The sequence below is a fragment of the Eurytemora carolleeae genome, unplaced genomic scaffold (assembly GCF_000591075.1).
Source record: "Eurytemora carolleeae unplaced genomic scaffold, Eaff_2.0 scaffold4, whole genome shotgun sequence".
Taxonomy (NCBI): Eukaryota; Metazoa; Arthropoda; class Copepoda; order Calanoida; family Temoridae; genus Eurytemora; species Eurytemora carolleeae.
Window position 1 is genome coordinate 482,798 of NW_019396191.1, and position 5,555 is coordinate 488,352.

Consider the following 5,555-nt stretch of genomic DNA (forward strand, 5'->3'; position numbering starts at 1 on the left):
ATTTAGAACTCTGAGTAGGGTTTCCAATCTTTAGTTCCGGATCCTTTATAATCTTTAGTTCCGGATCCTTTATATCTGAAATTTGTTGGAAATTTAGGGTGGAACCTTTCTTAATAAATCTCTCAAAAGAATTTAACTCAACGGAATAATTTTTTAGTTCGAATTGATTCAATAATAATCATCTCACATAGATTCAGTTTCATCAATTTATTGTCCACTTTGAAGTGTCACAACACCTCGGGATTTGATTTTACCGATCTAACTCACTGACGACTTTCTGTATAGCCCTGTCCATGTACATTTTAGCTCTATAAATTATTAGCTTTGGTTTTTAAGAAGTAATAGGCAAAATTCTCGTCGTTTTTTTTGCTTGAGAGATCGAGCGAGACCTTCATATCACAGTGATCTACTGATGGGCATCGTTTTCAGGCCTGCTTTGAAGTTTTAGACGTTATATATCGTGTTTATGTGGTGCACGAAAATGTGAACTATCGTTGTTAAATGCGGTGCTCAAAAATACAAATTAAATTGCAGGTTTTAAATAGGATTTGCATCTCTAATTCTTGTGTAGTTATTTAAACGTCTAGATGGTTCATCAATGGTTAACAATTAACATTCATAAGGAAGGTTCAGCGGTCTGTCCTTAATCTTTCATAATTCTTATCAACTCGCATTTTAAACAGGTTCTAGAAAGGTTCCATACGACATTCACATACCCAAATTAACAGTTAAAAAAATGGAAATCCTTATTTTGAGCCATTATCTACTCATTTTCTCGTCCAAGCCATTATCTCCTCATTTTCTCGTCCGAGCCATTAACTCCTCATTTTCTCGTCCGAGTCACATCGAAATCATCGCCCTTCCATTCGCCACTTATTCACTCTAAATACCCTCCTCCCTCCTAGTCATAGTTTTGACATAATATTAACAAAATTCCCTGTAAACAATCCATTTTTGGTCAGGTGAGAGTATAAAGTTTGTTGGTGCGCTTCGTGCGCAATAATTCAATTATTTCCCCATCTGGGAAATATCATAAGCCGCCCTTGTTGTTTTTTTAATTTTAATATCTCGATGAGTTCTACAAACTAATATAAAGTTCTATAAACTATAATAATTCCCGACATTCGTTACTTAGAATATTTAAACATGCGCGTAAAAAAATAGATACATTTTTAAGAACAAAGAACTGTAACACTTTTTTCCATTTTACAAAAATTTGCTATTCTATTTTTGCCTGAACGTGGCCAAAAAAAATTTAATTGTTTTATCTTAAAGAAATGGGCACTTACAAATTTTGAAGGTTTGAGGATTTCGACGAGAGTTATTGGCCGTCCTTAAAATCTCTTCTTAGTTTGGTAACCGTCTTAGTATAGAGTTCATTTTGCAATGTGCATGTACAATGTACATGCACAATATATTGCGGTGGTAGGCTAGTATCTCACTAGTATGCGGTATATTGTATACAGTATTTTACTGATATAGTATATTGTATATGATTTATTACTTTAGTCATAGTTTGTATTCAGTCTATTTTTAGTATGTAGTATATTGTATATTGTATACATGTAGTATATTGTACACATAACTAGTATGTAATTATGTTGAAACACTTTATTTTGCTTGTTTTTGTTATTTTCATAAATAAATGAATTTTTACTTTTACTTTTACTTTTACTTTTACAGTATATTACTAGTATGCAGTTTAATGTATACAGTATATTACTATTACGTAGTATATTGTATATTGAATTCAGTATATTATTAGTATATCTAAGTATATTGTATACAGTATATAACTAGGATGCAGTATATTGTATGCTCAGTGGCGGTCATAAGGGGGGTTATTGGGGTTATTTACCCCCCCCCCCCCTAGAATTTNAGTATATTACTAGTATTTAGTATATTGCAAATTGTATGTACAGTATATTACTAGTATTTAGTATATTGTATATTGTATGTACAGTATATTACAAGTATATTGTATATTGTATATTGTATGTACAGTATATTACTAGTATTTAGTATATTGTATATTGTATGTACAGTATATTACTAGTATTTAGTATATTGTATATTGTATGTACAGTATATTACAAGTATATTGTATATTGTATATTGTGTGTACAGTATATTACTAGTATTTAGTATATTGTATATTGTATGTACAGTATATTACTAGTATTTAGTATATTGTATATTGTATGTACAGTATATTACTAGTATTTAGTATATTGTATATACATTTTATTTACTGAAGCTTGAGCCTAGATATACATTAATCCATGGATAGGACTAGGAGTATAGGGCTAGAGGAGCGATGAAGAGGAAATTAATTATCCTAACATGACATATTGTATAGATGGTTCAGCCCTGGGCTTATCCAATATATTCACCATACAGTGCTAGAATAAGATAACTAATCGTTAACTTGATCTCAGTGAGCTCAAGAATTCGTACACTGGGGCCCATAAGGATGGGAAGAACAATACTCAACATTGAAGCAAGGTCGGTTTTATTTCATTGGACCAAACTCCTTAAGTCGAGCCGAAGATCTTGCAGCTGTCCATCAAGTGACACAAGCTGTCGTTAGAGTTGGGTCGAAGATTGGGTCTTAAAGTCGGGTTTAAGGAATTACGACTCGAAGTTTTTAAATCGCGGGCTCTGGACAAAGTTGATGATTTTTGAATTATAAAATAAACTTTTAAAAGGTGTTAAAGTTAAATAAAATAAATTTTTGATTTTGGATTCAAACTTAAAAATTATTTTAAACATAACTATTTTTAAAAAGAAGTTCCATTGCCCAAAAGATTATAGATTAAAATAACAGATAGGACACTAGATGTCGTCATTTCAAGATTTATGTGTTTTCGTTCGCAATAACCCTGAGGCAGAATCCCAAATGAATTTAGCGCAGTCGGCGTAGAACTGAAGGATCTCTCTCTCTCTCTGTAGAATTACAAGAAAGAGAGATACCCTGTTCTATGCTGACTACGCGTCGTAACTCCTTTGAGCTTCCGCCTCAGAGTTATTAGCCCGGTTTGTTTATCGAGCTGTAACTTGCTTTGACTCTGACTATGATTTGAGATCATAGCCCGGTTTGTTTGTCCGGTTCTAGCTATGATTTAGCTGCGACTTCCTAGCTTAGCTATGATTTTGTATTCGTTAGTCCAAAATCAGAGCAAGATCGAAGCTTAGGTTAGATCTGAAGTCGGAGCTAAATATCAGCTGAAAATCAGCTGATGGAAATCACACCTGAGGTTGGATTTAGCTTCGACTTCACAGCTAAATCACAGCAAATGGGAACAAACTATTCGCCATTTTTAGGTTTTCACATGATATTGGGTANAACCTAAAAATGGCGAATAGTTTGTTCCCATTTGCTGTGATTTAGCTGTGAAGTCGAAGCTAAATCCAACCTCAGGTGTGATTTCCATCAGCTGATTTTCAGCTGATATTTAGCTCCGACTTCAGATCTAACCTAAGCTTCGATCTTGCTCTGATTTTGGACTAACGAATACAAAATCATAGCTAAGCTAGGAAGTCGCAGCTAAATCATAGCTAGAACCGGACAAACAAACCGGGCTATTGTGAACGAAATACTAATAAATCTTGAAAAGACGACATCTAGTGTCCTATCTGTTACTTTGATTATTATATGATTGACTAATTCAAACTTGAGTCGACAGTAACCGTCTTCGTATTACACAGTTTTATCTAATCTAATATGATAAAATAATGGCATCTTACGTAGGGAGACTTTCAGGGGATGGCTTCGCGGTCTAGCCATTTTTCCACTTAATAAATAAAGGAAAGCATATGTCTTTGAACTGAATTGAGTCCCAACGGTAGGAGAGCATCCAACGTGCACTTACATCCGGAAAGCTGTGAAAAGTTTTCTTGCCTGGGACGATTTTAAGTGTAACAACACCTTGACCATTTACTTTAACCCACTAACTTAATTCAATTCATTTCCTCTGGACTCTACTGAGAAATGTACAACTTCAAATATGGCGAATTTCATTTTGTTCTGTTTCAAGAAACAATAAATTTCTAATTTCATGATTTATTAGAAAATAAAATTATTCCAATTTGTAAACAATCTTATTAAGTTTACATTAGTTGTACATTTTTTAAATTGAAAATGTATATTTAAAATGGTTTTACAGTGTTTTTTGTGATTAAATATATTTTGAAATTTTGCTTAAAAACAAGGCAGTGTAATCTTATATTCTAGTACAATAGATGGCAACGTAGAATTTGTACACTTTCAGTTCAGTTGTATTCTTACGTCACAAGTGTCAACTTGGTTTTTGTTACCGACAAAATTATGAATAATAATGATAATTTAAGAATACAGTGCTTATCTTACATTAAAATAAATGCAATTTTATATGTTCTTAATTTCTGTTTTTACATTTTTTATTTAATCTTGGAAAACGTGTCAACCAATGTGAGAAAATTTCGTTTTTCTTGTTATATTTGACACTTGTGACGTCATGTATAATTAATCTATGTCTCTGTTACCATCTATATCGTATGCTTGATAATCTATTTGATTCTAATTATTCTAAGAATAAAAGCACCTGTACGCGTATTTTTAAGTGACACTCAATGCAAAGCTGACGAAATGAAAAACTCTTTAAGTCAGAAAAACGACGTTTTATTATCAGATTAAGGTTTCTAAGGTATCGTTGTAAATCAAGCATTGCAGTAATCTTTAATGGAGGTCACTTTAATGACGCTGACAGTGTCTTTAAAGTACTTTAAAGTACTATTTATTTATGTATTTATTATTAAATTCTTGTCTTATTTTAAACAGAGTTAATATATAATTTTTACACAATACAAATTGATTTTTAAGTTAAACTTTCACAGTTATTAAAAGTGTGCAAATTGACAGAAATGATGATTATATATATATACACATTATACGCGCTTAATTTGAATTAAAGAAAGTTACACTTTTAATTTTCGATTGAAAAGACTTTTTTCTTTGTATTTTTCGTTTCTTTTTAAACTTTTAGCAGGAAGTGAATACTCACAGCAAATTCTAATATCTTTGCAGTCTGATACTTTGATGCTTAAAACTGTAAAGGATCTACACACCAAGTTGAAAAGGGTTTAGCATTAAAAAATAGAGTATGTTGCGAGTGGTCCGTTCCTTTATCATTACGACTCATTTATATTATATCCACTTACAAAAGTGAATTAAAAATAAACATGAAAAAATGGTAAAATCTCTGTTACCCCATTTGCTCCTGTAATCTTTTTATCTAAACTGTTAAAAATATGGGAAAATCAATGATCCCTGCCTTTTATTGACCGAAAATAAAACAATTTACAAATGAAAGTATCTGAAATAGCCTTATATAGGTCAGAATACACACATTTGAAGAGCTGACTCACGGATTTTGAAAGGGGTTATAGAATCAAACATAAATCAATATTTATATATTAATCTGTCTTATACGTCTGTTCTGAGAAGTGTAAATCCAAGTAAGTAAGTAAATCCAAGTACTACAACTGTTCTGAGAAGTGTAATCACGTACTATAAC